We start from the raw sequence: 14258 nt of genomic DNA, 5'->3' as shown, positions 1-14258 counted from the left end.
TAGAGAGCTAGGCTTCCACTGGGGACGCCTCAGCCCCAAACAGGTGGGCTGTGCGCCCCAGGCCAGCCAGAGCCCTGGGCTCTCCTTGGGTCCCATACTTGCCCTCTGGCTCCAAAACTTGACCTAGGAGTTCAGAATGACCGAGAGAAGGACTGGAAGGTGGCGGCTTCCTACCGGGAAGCATCTACTTTTCACCCTCTACTCTGCGGCTTCACCGTTACCTCTCAGCTGCCTTCGCTCATGTTCATTTATTAGTTCTAATTAGGCACAAAACTTTATGCTGGGCCTGGGGAGGCTCGGCAGGATGCGTTACTGTTCAGTGGAGAACACAGGCAGGAGAGAGAAATGACGATGTGGCAGAGCCGTTAGAAGGGTGCACAGAGGGCCCCCTACCTGAGCTGGGATGAAGACAGCTAGGCAGGCTCCTGGGAAGAGGTGGCCCTTTAAGTGGGTGTAGCAGCACAGGGAGGGAGCACCAGCAGGCAGGGCAAGGATCCGGTTTGTGCAAAGGAAAGAAAGTGCCTTGTGGGTAGGGGGAGGAGAGGTTTTTCAGTTTTATTAAGGGGTATTAGCATCGGCTGGGTGGCAGGTTAAAAATGCAGATTCTGGGAAGCCCCGCTGAGATTCTGATTCAGTCGTTTTCAGGTAGGGCCCCAGGAATCTGTGTTTTACAAGCTCCACGGGGGAGTAAGGCGGGAGGTTGGCCGATCACACTCTGAGAAACCCTGCCTTGAAGGAGTGGGGGAAAGAAAAAAGCCATTTGTGGCTTTGATGGGATATTGATTTTCCTGGACTGTTCCCAAAGGGACTTTGGACGGCTCACTAATGACTCGTTCTTCTGTCATTTTACATAGACACACATACAACATCCAGCAAACTGGAAATGAACGCAGGGAGGGTGTCGGGAGCCTTGCTCACACAGTCGGGTGTCACCCTGTTCCCGGGATGACGGTGGGTGTTATCTCGGGAATGTGTCCGGGCAAGGTCCACGCTTATGCGGTTACGGTGAACCGGGGCCAGGGAGCAGTGATGGGAAAGCCCTCTGGCATCCAGCCACACCTCCCCACCGCCCTCATGCCAGGAAGGCAAGGCGGTCCACAGGGCCTCATACAGACTTGCCCTCCGGCCTGCAGCTGGCTGCCTGCCCCTCCCGCCCCCGGTCCCCCACCAGGAGCCTGCCCTCTCCTGCCCCAGTGCCGCCCCACTCAGGCTGCCCCTGGCTGGGTCCAGGGTTGCGCAGGGGGGTCCTGGCTCAGCCGGTCCCAGCCTTGGCCATGGGCACTGTTTCTGCTAGCCCCCTCATGGCGGTACTTCTGCCCTGTTCTAAGCTAGTTCCAGGGAGCCTGCCATTATTTTGCTGGCTCAAGCCTCTGCCTGGGAAGCTTACTGGGGACCCCAGACCTCCTTGTCTTGCTCTTGCCACTGTTCTCTAAGGGCTGGAATTCTGCCTCTGTGATCTCTGCCAGGTGCCCGCGGGCCACCTCCTCATTCTGTGTTGCAGTTGAGAGACACTGCCCCTGCCACCAAGGGTTCCCACCTTCTGACTGCCCCGTGCACCCCGGAGACCACGTCCTGCCACCGTGGTGGACTTCTACACAGCCTGCCTCCACTCTGACCTCTGGCATCTGACCCCACTGGTGGGCATGCTGCAGGCTCAGGACCCTGTCTTTTCTCAGCAGGTGTGACCCCCCCCCTTTCAACTGAGCCCTCCCTCACTCCCATCCCCGATCCGGCTTCAATCCCTTATTCCACGTGGGGCTGTGGGAACAGGCTGAGAAGCTCCTACCACTCGGCAGTGTTTATACCTGGTTGTAAGAATCCACTGCTTCCTGATATTATCTGGTATCTATATCGGAGCTAGTTAGAGGCACAGTCAGCTACAGAACAAAAAAACAAAACAGTGCTACGCAGACATAAGTAGTGTTGACTGGCGAGGGCTACTCAAACATTAACCTGCAAGGACCACTGGGGATCTTGTTAAAATGCAACTTCTGACTCAGTGGGTCTGAGGTGGAGCCTGAGATTCTGCATTTCTAACAAGTTCCCTGGCGATGCTGATGTGCTGGTCCATAGGCCCCACTTCCAGCAGTGAGAGTCAGGGTCACGGAAATGAATGGGAGCTTGCCACAGGGGATGAGGCCAAAAGCAGGGCTCAGAATCGAGCATGTGCTCAGCGAGAGTAACCACCAGGTCCCCTAACTGCCAGACATTCAGAACAGTTGACTCTGGAAGTTCTGAGAAAGAACGACCTAGGGATGCCAGCTGCCCACAGCCTCTCCCGAGAGGAGAGCTGCCGTGGTTGGTACATGACCCCTGAGCCCTGTTGTGATTTCTTGTACCAGGTGAATCCAGTTCAAGGCCAGCTCTGTCATCTTTCCAAATCAGCATCTCTCACAAGAATTTGAACCGGGGACACCGGGTTAGCTGTGGCTGCTGAGGCGAAGAGTTATGAGGTCGGCTGGGGTTGTGAAGGTCATATGGGTCACCTGCAAACTAATGCTGTGATGATGTCATGGCTGTTAGCATTCTTAAGTACTTATTCTGAGTATTGCTCTCGGCTATGTGTCCTAAATAAGAGAATCCACGCTATAATTCTCACAATAACCCCTCAAAGTGAATGGCGGTGTAACAGCGTGAGCTCTGGAGCCAGAGAGCCTGCGTTTGAATCTTGGCTTTGCCACTTTCTAGCTGTGTGACCTTGGGCAAATTACTTAGCCTCTCTGTGCCTCCACTTCCTCATCTATAAGTGAGGATAGTAACAGTACCTCCCTCAGAAAGTTAGTGTGACAGTTAATTGAGCTAATATAAAACACTTAGAGCAGGGCTTGGCACCCAATAAAATCTTGGCTATTATTCTTCTTCGTCTTATTTGTATAGAGTGAGGAAACTGAGGCTCACAGAGATTAAGTAGCTTGCCCAGGGTCACACAGCAAGTTCAAGGCAGAACTAATTCATGACGTGGTTTACGAACGTATGAACAAATTTCAGAGTTGTTGTAGTCTGTCTGTAGGTTTCAGAGGTAGCAGAAACCATGACATGAGCGGGCCGACAGGAGGGAACAGAGGGACGTACGTGGAGACCGCTGTTCTTCACGGCCTCCAGCTGCAGCTCCTGCCATCCCGGTAGTGGGGGCCGCTATGCCCATCCTTAGATTCCTGTGAAATCTCTGACTTCACAGCAGCCTCTCTTTTCTAGAGCCATGTCACGTGGGCCTCTGTTGCTTTTGACCAGAACAGGCCTGGCTTAAAGTAGATACCCTCCAGCCAGAGTGGCGCGGGAGATGACAGATGAGGGACGGTCTCGTGGAGCAAGTGGTACCCAACGTGGCCAGTGAGGGAGGCGGGGCTTCAACGTACACAGATGGGCAAAGATGTTGGTTTGAGACCCGGACTGGATTCAGTTTTAGATTTGTGGTAGTTTGCAGTGCTCGCCTGGACAGAGAAGTGATGTCCAGCCGGAAACTGGAAATAAGCACCTGAGGTTTCAGTGCAGAGCAGGTGGTCGAAGGCCTGGTGACACAGGCCGCCACTAGGGAGAAGACTGCACAACGCCTTACTCTCCTGGATAAGAATGACTGCCAGGAAGGGAGGAGAGCTGGCAATACGGTTAGACACTACAGGGAGGTCAAGGAAGATGCCGCCACAGGTCTCCTGGTGACACTCCTGGAACTTTGCTCAGAGAATGGGGGTGGGAGGAGGAGAATGGAGGGTATGGTGGGAATGGGGGTGGTGGGGTGGTGGGTATGGAACCCCTCTGTGTCCCTCAGAGAAAGGAGCATGGGGTAGGACTGAAGGCTTACTCTTGGGGAGAGAGCACCTGCGCACACTCTAGAAACCCATGGATGCCTGAAGAAAGGAAGAGATGTTTCTGAGGTGAGGACCAATAAATAAGTAGGCCAGGTTGTGGAAGAGGCTGAAGGGATTCTAGTCCTGGTCGAGTCTCTAGAAGGATTTGCACTTGGAAACAAGCCTATTCGTTGATCAGTACTTCTCAAACCTAGGACGGTAGCAAAATCACTCAGTGGTTCTTTTTACAAAGGAGTCTGGGTTTCACATAATCCAGAAATTGATTATGTTGACCAGAGCCAGGCCTTGGAATCTGCATTTGCGTAACTCTCTTAGGAAATTCAGATGCATGTGGTTGACCAATCATGCTGCCTTGGGGGAAGAACAGAGCTCCTTGGCCAAAGTTAAGAAAAAAACACTGCTGGGACTTCCCTGTTGGCACAGTGGTTAAGAATCCAATGCAGGAAACACGGGTTGGAGCCCTGGTCCGGGAAGATCCCACATGCTGCGGAGCAACTAAGCTCGTGCGCCACAGCTACTGAGCCTGCGTGCCTACAGCCTGTGCTCTGCAACAAGAGAAGCCACCGCTATGCGAAGCCCGCGCACCACAACGAAGAGTAGTCCCCGCTCGCCGCAACTAGAGAAAGCCCGGGTGCGCAGCAACGAAGACCCAATGCAGCCAAAAATAAATAAATAAATTTATTTTTTAAAAAAAAGAAAGAAAAAGCACTGCTTCCCAGTGTTCATAGCAGCGCTATTTACAATTGCCAAGGTATGGCAACCTAAGTATCCATCAACAGAGGAATGGATAAAGAAAATATGGTCTACATGTACAATGGAATACTACTTGGCCATAAAAAAGAATGACATTTTGCCATTTGCAGCAACATGGATGGACTTGGAGGGCATTATGCTAAGTGAAGTATGTCAGACAGAGAAAGACAAATGCTGTATGATATCACTTATAGGTGGAATCAAAAAAATACATCAAACCAGGGAATAAAACAGAAAGAAACAGACTCAACAGACATAGAGAACAAACTACAGGTTACCAGTGGGGAGAGGGAAGGGGAAAGGCACAATACAGGGGTAGGGGATAAAAAAAAGGGGGGGGTTATTATGAGATTGTATGAAATCACGTGTGTGAAACTTTTGAAAATTGTGAAGCACTACAGAAGTTAAAGAATCTTTCATTCAAAAAAAAAAAAGCGAAAAAAAAAGAAAATACACTTGTTGCCACTACAGTGAGTGCCAGGATCTCCTGACTTGAATTAAGAAAACCTGGTTGAAGAGGTAGAGCAGTGATCACTATAGACGGAAGACGGATCCTACTTAAAGGTCAAAGCAAACAGTGTTTCTGACTACAGAACTTTTAAATTCCATAGCTGGATCTTTGGTGTCATTTACAAGACCTATTATTTTCTAATACAGCATCCTCTTTATCTTCCTAATCCGTAAGTCTTTTGTTCATGTTCTTATGTGTCCGTAAGCTCTATGAGGAATGATGTCTGTCTCTGGTCACTGCTGAACCCTCTTCTTAGCACAGTTCCCACCAGGAACCAAACACACAAAGGTAATGGCATTCTTTGTTTTCGATTCTACCCAACACGCAACAGAAGTGGAAGGTAATTTGTGCACGGCTAGAGCCACTTCAGATCTGAGATGACTCAATTGACTTCTAGTGAACCCAAACAAACGTCCTGAAGGATGTGCTACTGGGCAAGCAAGAATGCTGCCGTCCAAGCCCACATGCCATTCAGACACCAAAGCGTCCGAAGGGAATTTGATTCCTGCTGAGTCTTTCATGCCAAAGTAACAAGAGATGGGGCTACCTTGAGCACAAGAGTCTATAAGGAGGGTGAAACAAAGATGCTCATCACCACCAGGACAGGGGAACGTGGTCTAGGAAAGTGATCCTTGGAGGAATTCTGAAAAACTGACTGTACTCAGAAAAAGAGCTCACTCACTGTGCTCGCTGAGAGAGGGACATCTCCGAAAATAGGAGCAGAGCAAACAGAAAGGTCTAGCTATCCAGACAGACCCTGAGCAACCGAGCGAAGTTGCTACTCAAGGAATCACAGTAGTGAAAGGAGCTATGGTCTGAATTACCAGAACAAATTCAGTATTGCTCTTCTTGACAGCCTAGCCTGGCCTGGCCTTCAGGGTGCATTGTGGCGGCAGAGAAAGTGGCATCCCAGCTCTGCCACTTATTAGCTGTGCCATCACTGGCAAGTTCTCAACTGCCTGAGCCTCAGTTTCCCCAGCAGCAGAATGGAGATGGTAACGGTTCTCAACTCGCACGGTTGCTAGGAGAATTAAATTGGAAAATGCACTCAAAGCACTCGGCTCAGATCTTTGCACTATCTAGAGTCTCAGCAAGTGTTGGCTATGATGAGTTCATATCCACCGGCCACGATCTACATGGTGACAACATCTGCATTCCCCACTCCCTTGGAGTCTCGAGGACTCAGACGTGTGCATGAAATCCAGACCAAGATCTGCTGGGGACAGGCAGCAGCTGCCCACCCCCCAGGCCTACAACTCCAAAGTAGCTTAGACCAATTTATTTAAAGGCATTTACTCCTGCAATGCGAGTTAAAAGATTTTCACATTAAGGCAAAGATGAGCCCAAATCAATTTGATACTTAACACATCAGGAAAGAAATAGCAAGACAGATCTAGAAGAGGGGAAATTACCAAACTGCAAGGTGCCTGACATCCCTGAAATATCTCCTTCTCCCGCCCCCATAGCTATTTTTTAATACTTCCTGAATCATCTTCAGTTTTCCATGTGGAACTGTGGAACTCTTAAATTTTAAAGCGCTTTACAAGGTACTTTAGCATAATCTCATTCAAACTCTCCAAGCATTTTGAGGAAGGGATGTATTTACCTACACTCGTGGTTCTCCAATGTGGCTGTATTCCAGAGTCAACTGGGGAGATTCTAGAAATCCCATGCCCAGGTCATACCCCAGACCAATGAAACCAGATTCTCTGGGAGTGGGGCGGGCATAGGTGTTTTTAGCACTCCCCCTCTGCTGAGTCCGATGTGCAACTGAACTTGAGAATCACTGACTGATCCTATTGTCCCGGAGATCCAGACACAGACTCCTATACTCCCTTGTGGAAAGGAGACCAAGGGTCATTATTCCCCCGTCATAGAGCAATGAAGACTAGGGCTCAGGAAGGCCAAGGGACTTGCTGCTATGAGGAAGGGCCACAAACAGAATCCAAAACTCCCAACTGGGGAGCAGCCATCTCCTGGCTCGGTGCAGTCCTACTGTGTGCCAGCCACTGAGCTGCCTATTAACAAGAACGGAGAGGATGCGGGTAGTCACGCTGTCCTACTACAGCATAAGGTGTCATGGAGCCCAGGCGAGGGAGAAGGGGAAGGCCTTTTTATACTTCATTTGTGAGCTGAATCTTGATGCAAAGATGTTAAGTGATGGTGAGGCCTGGTGAAAGAAGTGCAGAGGTCCCGCTTGGACAATAAGGGTTTGGGGATTGATCATAAAATGTTCTCAAGCCAGTGAAGACCATTTCAACGGGCTGCATCGACCTGTGCTTGGAAGGCTCTTCAAACCTGGCCAGTTTTTGCCTGCGACCACTCACAGAATACCTCACGTCATTCTAGCTGCAAACATTTGGCCAGTAGTTCCCAGACTTGAGGGGGCAGCAGAGTCACCTGGGATGCTCCTTAAAAGACAGCTCTCAAGGCTCCACCCCCCAGAGTGTCTGATTAGTAGGTCTGAGGTGGGACAGGAGAGTCTGCAGGTCTAACAACTTCCCAGGTGAAGCTGATGACCTGGTTTGGGACCACATTTTGAGAACCACTCAGGCCTGGTGACCAGTCAGGAGGTTGAAGAAACACCCAGGGTCCTCCACCTGCGGCCAGCAAATATTTGTTTTATATCAGCAGTGGAAATAAACCACTCAGGCTGGTTTGAAATTTTTTGAGCTATTAAGATACCGCTTAGTAGTCCCGTCTAGCAAAGGTCTTTGTTGTCTGGGAAGATGTGTATCTGCTTAAGTATGATCCATTTTTCCAGAGAAATGAGAAGAAAGAGGTTTATGTCCAAAAACATTCCGGTGCTCAAAATATATGAACTGAGCAGAAACTACAGAACTATAGATGAAGCTATCAAGGAGGCCATAATCTCTGTCCAGACAGTGGAACTTAAATATAATGACAGACCTCGAATTTCATTGTGGCTTACAAGGTAGCTTCTAATTTACTCCCATTTTGCCAGTGAAGAAACTGAGGCTCAGAAGGCTTTAACTAGCTTAAACAAGGTCAGAGAACCAGCCAGTGACCAGGCTGAGGATGTACAATCCAAGTCATGGTCAAGGGGAACAAGGCCTCCCTAGAGGGCTGTTGTGAGGATTCTGAGAGGAGAGCCTTGCCTCTTCGCCACACCTCATCTGCACTTCCTAGACTCGAAGTAAGACTGGGTTAGGGGTGAAGGATCCCAGCACCCCTTCCTCTGAAGAGCGGACTCGGCACAGGTCTCCTGGCTCAGCATCAGGGAGAAACAGGGAAGACCCGTGCCCTCTGTTCCTCTCAGTGACCATGGATACACAACTCCACACATTCTAATGTAAAGAGAAGTTCCTTCTGGCTTCTGGGATCTGCTCAGACCTCCTGCTTCCCCATCCTTTATTTTACAACGCGGGGGCAGACCCGACTGGATGTTGCCACCAGTCAGGCTCTGGGTCAGCAAAAGAACTAGAACAAAATTGCTCATAGCGATCACGGCGAGGCAGTTAAACAGTGCTTGCTTCTGAAGTCACTTCCTGTAGCTTGCTTAGCATAAGAGGGAGGGCCAAGTTGCCTCACCTGCCTTCTTCAGTTCCCTGTCTGTAAAACAGCGATGAGAGGGCTCCCCCCGACTCCCTTACCCCACCCTAACCCCCAAATCTCCCAGGTTATTGCGAGGATTCAATAAATCAACTGTTAGCGGTCTGCAAAGCAACAGGGCACAAAGCAGCAGCGTCATGCGCTGGAAACACCAACTTCCAAGCCCCACGGCAGCCCTACTGACACAGACTGGGTGTGTGGGCGGGAGTGAGGGAGTGGGACCCGGCTTAACAAATCCTCCAGGTGATTCTGATGCTTCCCCAAGCTTGAGAATCACTGCTCTAGAATGTAAGCTCCGTGAGGACAGGATTTTTGACGGCTTAATCACTGCCAAATCCCCAGTGCTGGAACAATGTCGGGCATATTACAGACACTCTATTCGTTTACAGGCAGTCAATAAATATTTCTAAGTTGAGTCCAGATGAAACAGGAGAGGAAATAAACCAAGGTTCAGAGAGCCTGGCATTTCTATTTGCACAGTTTGATGACTGTCTCTCACTAATTTGTAGTAAATGATATGAGTTGGAGACTGTCTTATGTCACCCTTGCATTCCCAGCACTTAGCCCGGTGCCCAGCTCATCCTAACAGGCTCTGGGTAACACCGTAGGGAAGGCGCAAAGGTCTCTCAGATCCAAAGCCCAAGTTCACACAGCAACTACCAACAGGTGTCCTAGACAGGGCCATCCCTCCAGCTTCCTAAGATGGGTCAAAGAATTCTAGCAAATACCAAGCCCCCAGTCAGAATGTAATTTATCTGTTTGCCCATCTCCCTGGCCCGAGGGTACACCCCATTGTAGCAGGGACTTTGCTCTCATCCTTGGTTTGGGCAACGGAGCCTGAAGCCCAGTAGGCACTCAATAAATACCTGCTGGATGAATGGCCAACCCCTGGCTGGGTGGGACACGATAAACACCAATGCCCTTCTGCACCACCTCCATGCTAAAATCAGCAGGTTCTCAAACAGCTCTCCAACAGGGCACAGGGAAGCACGAGTGAAGGGCCAGGGTATCAGAGCAGTCACCAATGGATTCCAGAGACCTCCAGTTCCCACAGCAGCCGTTTTCACTCAGCCATGACCACTGCAACTCATTATCCCTGCTTCACACACTGCCCTGGTGCCAGCTCCCTGGCAAGAGTCACTTTACTTCAGAAATTCCAAACGAGGGCTTGCCTCTGATAAGACTAGGGGGAAAAGAATTTATTGGTTTATTTACACAATGAGTGCCCCAAGGTGGTTTGCAAACCCTGATGTCAAGGCGGCTCAGGTGAGCCCTGCTTCAGCAGGAAAAAACTTGAGTTGGCAAGGAAGGGACAATGGTTCTCGTTTCTCTACCAAGGCAAAGAAGGGTAAACTAGCCTAACTAGTCACAGCTCCCATCTGAAAGCCTGATGTGTACCAGGCACTGGGTAAGACCCACCATGTCTGAGGTCCTTCCATCTCCCCACAACCCTCTGGGGTAGGAAGGTCCTACGCTTACCTGTGTTTTACACAGTAGAGAAGGGACTTGTTCAAGGTGACTTACTATATGTAAATGACAGAGACGGGACTTGGTGTCCTCTGGAGATCGTCAGGAAGGCCTTATCTACTGCAGGGAACAGTGTGGTATGTCAAACCAAAGTTCGGCTGGAACCATACAAACATTTTCCTCCACAGTGAGCAAGGTATATATGCTGATAGATGTGTTATTTCTCTGTAGTTACAAAGGTCCCTTTTCCTTTGATCCCTTCCCCTCTTCCCTTCCTCTCTCCAAATTTACTGAAAAAGACTGCAGTGGTGCAAAGAGTAAGGCTTTGAAATCAGACGGACCTAGATTCAGATTCCAACTCGGCCCCTTTCTACCTCTATGACCTTGAGTTTGTCACTTGGCTGTTCTTAACCTCAGTTTCCTCATCTGCAAAATGCCACAAAAATACCATGAGCAACAAACTGTGTTTGGCCCACGCGAGCTACTGGATAAAGATGACTAAATATAACTATTAGCATCGTGATCACCAGAGGCCAGTTATGGTTGTCACTGTTAGCGATACAAATGCACGTGTAAGAAATTCCTGGACTAGAACCCGACTCGTGGTCCTGGCTGGAGATGGAGCTCAACAGTGAGGGTGTGAGGCGACTGCTTGGCAAGTACAAGTTCAGGGATCTAACTATGGAAGAACTGAAGACTGTAAATATGTTTTTCCCACATTTCAGATATTCCATGGATACCTATGTTTTCAAAGATAGTTCCCAGAAAAACCTGCTGAATTTCACTGGCACTATTCCTGTGATGTATCAGGCCTAAATCTGTCATTCTTGGATGAATTAAAGAAATGATTGCCAAGTTTCAAGAAGAACTTCCCCTGTATTCTCTATCATCATCTGATGCGGCACAGCAGGCAGACTTGCTAGCCTATATTGCAAAAATCACTGAAGGTGTCTCAGATATAAATTCAAAGAACTGGGCAAATCATGAGAATAAAACAGTCAATAAAACTACCGCGGTTGGCGGTGGAGAACTGGGAATTGCCTGCACATTAGCAATTTCAGTAAAGGTGGTGATCTTCACAGTCAACTCTCTGGGTAGTTCTCAGTCCTACCTCGACGTGGTACAGAGAAATGTGGATATGTTCAGAGCCTTTGTTGCAGCTCTGGGACATTACCATCCACATGGCATCCTGCTCGTTGCATCTCAACCAGCGGAAATCATGACCTACGTGACGTGGAAACTGAGTGCATTTCCTGCAAATCGAGTGATTGCAATTGGTTGCAATCTGGATTCACAGAGATTACAATATATTATTACAATGTTTTGAAGGCACAGACTTCAGCAAGAGAAGTATGGGTTATTGGTGAGCAGGGAGAAGACAAAGCCTCATCTTCTGCCATTCTGACAAGCATTTTATGCTAGTCAGATGATCAACTTGCAGCTTCCCGAAGGGTTCATGCACTCTCATGCCACCTTGCCTTTGCACCTGATGCTTCCTTTCCCAGAACATTCATTAATTTGGCTACGTCCTGCTTACCCTTCAAGACTGGGCTTGAGGGCTTCCCTGGTGGCACAGTGGTTAAGAATCTGCCTGCCAGTGCAGGGGACACGGGTTCAAGCCCTGGTCCTGGAAGATCCTGCATGCCACGGAGCAGCTAAGTCCGTGCGCCACAACTACTGAGCCTGCGCTCTAGAGCCCGTGAGCCACAGCTACTGAGCCCGCGTGCCCCAACTACTGAAGCCCGCGTGCCTAGAGCCCGTGCTCTGCAACAAGAAAAGACACCGCAGTGAGAAGCCGGTGCACTGCAACAAAGAGTAGCCCCTGCTCGCCGCAACTAGAGAAAGCCCGTGCATAACAACGGAGACCCAGTGCAGCCAAAAATAAACAAATAAAAATAAATAAATAAATTTATCAAAAAAAAAAAAAAAGACTGGGCTTGAGTGCCACCTCTCCCAGGAAGCCTTCCCTAATTCTCCGGGTTAAGTAAGTTCATGCCTCTATTATAACCACTATCACACTGTGTTATAATTGCGTATTTACCTGTCTCTTCACCTCGACAGACTGTAAACTCCTTGAGCTTAAAAGGCCTCAGTAAATACATTTTGAAATTAATGAATGATCCTGATACCACCTCGGTGTATCCAAAGGTCATTCATACTATGCCCCACCAAATTAGTCAGTAGAACATGTGCTTTGGAGCTGCTATTTCTAGCTGTGATATTGAAATCATATGTAAACTGCAGATAACTCCTTCGAATGGTGTTTTAGAAACCCAAGGGCTGGACCTCAAAACAGAGTGTTAGGTCATCTGCTTTGGGCATCAATCTTACCTAAAGGATAGGTGTTATATGTAATGGAAAAGAGAGATCACATGGTCATTTTTTATTAAAATTTTTGGGGTCAGGGGATTACTGTTTTTAAGGAGTAGAACCAGAAAGATTAGGATTGATTAGATGCACTATTTGAAACGGATTCTTAAACTAGGATAAATACACATTTAGGAAGTGTGAAGGGTTGGGCAGTAAATGAACAAAAAAATGAAATAATTCAGTCCATCTAAATTTAACTGAAAATCCTAATGACTGTGTCAGAAGCAAATTTGAAGCTTTCTCCCTCTCTCCAAACATTGTTTTCTCATGGCTCTTATAGGTCCAAACTCAGAGGAAAGATAAAACGTGATTATGTGTGTAATATATAATGGCAGTAATACTCATAATGAAATTCCAGACTTCTTTGTGTCTTTTGTCTTTTCTTATACCTACCTTGCCCTTTTCATTTATCTTTCCAAGGTCTGTAAATGCTGTGTTCCATTTAGCAGACGTTTCTCTGCAATTTTCTGTATATTGTGAATATACTAATAATGTGCCACAGTTTTGTTTTAGAAAATGATTCATGTACAGCCCTTCCATTCAAGTGAAACATTTTTTAAAACCCCTTAATTCGTCCACATGTATTTATATTTTTCATGGAACAGTTTTTGGGTTTGCTTTTTTTCACTTAACATAAAAACTTTTAAAACTTCAGAAATTCCTGGACTACACAACGCCATGCTCAGAGAGCCCTAACTATCCAAGAAAAGCCACGACAGATGCAGGATTGGAAGGCTGTCCCAGGCTCATCTCATCCTAGCAGACACCTGATGCCTGGATCTTGATACTTCATCCTTCCAAGTCAGGTATCAGTCAGTGGATCCTAAGGGCATCCCAGAGACAAATCAAACAAGTAACCGCCACTGGGCGGGGAGGAAGCCAGCGTGGGGACAGTCTGGCTGCCACCAAACCAGGCCCGGCAACAGCAGGCAGCCGGCTGGGGAAAGTCAGCAGCTGCCGTTGGCCTGGTGTCCTGGCTGCCAGAGAGTTGATGAATGGAGCAGGGGAAGAAAAAAGCCAACAAAGGTGTCCCTAATCTTGATGCGGCTTCATTTTTTTTTTTTTTTTTCTGGCCGACCATTGAACGAGAACCTAAGCCTCGGTCCTTTTTCTCTGGCAGACATTTGAAACTGAAAGATCCCATTTCTCTCCAATGGTGAGATGTCATGGGTAGAAGCATTGAAGAGGCAATGGGGGTGGAGGTAACCCACTGCACTTGTCCTTTTCTTCCCTCCTCCCTGCTCTCTCTTCTCCACTCCCTCTCCCCTGTCTAGCATCTTTACAGAATGTTCTGCGTTCCCCCCACACAACAACAGTGAATGCCCCCCCTTTATTTTGGCAGGAGCTTGTCTGCCCAGGAGCTGGAGGCTTAATGGCCCGCTGGTGAAGGTTAAATAACAAAACGCCACTGTATCCAGTTTCTGAGTGTTCTCTTCCTTTATCTCACTCTGAAACAGGGATTCAGGGCAGCCGAGAAGCTTGTCAGTAGCAGTAACTAGAGCCTCTACCTGTTCCACCTAAAGGTGTGTGGCCCACGGGCCCCTCCGTGCTGGGAGAGGCACGGCATGCATTTTTCACCCAGACTCAGCCCCGATCCAGCCCTCAGCCCTGTCCAAGTGGAAGTACTAGGAGATGCTACCCAGGCCATTTCTCCAAGAGGAGTGGGTTTCTCTTATCCAGGGCCCCTCGCTGAGCCAGGGGCAGATCCCCATAGCCTGGAGGCAGACGTGGCTGGAGACACTCGGCACAGACAGCTGACTGCAGTGAAGTTGGCACCC

The 14258-nt window shown here is 48.6% G+C and overlaps 1 protein-coding gene and 1 pseudogene across 3 annotated transcripts in view; one reads left to right on the top strand and one right to left on the bottom strand.

The window, feature by feature from the left end:
* Positions 1-14258, bottom strand: part of WWC1 (WW and C2 domain containing 1) — a 152872-nt gene that overhangs the window by 131492 nt on the left and 7122 nt on the right. The window lies entirely within an intron of this gene.
* On the top strand, positions 10913-11532 carry LOC132517917 (ubiquitin-conjugating enzyme E2 variant 3-like; annotated as a pseudogene).

This window comes from Lagenorhynchus albirostris, chromosome 3 (genome assembly GCF_949774975.1).
Source record: "Lagenorhynchus albirostris chromosome 3, mLagAlb1.1, whole genome shotgun sequence".
In the NCBI taxonomy this organism is placed as follows: domain Eukaryota; kingdom Metazoa; phylum Chordata; class Mammalia; order Artiodactyla; family Delphinidae; genus Lagenorhynchus; species Lagenorhynchus albirostris.
Note: the sequence above shows the minus strand (reverse complement) of the source record. Positions and strands in the feature narration are given on the sequence as shown.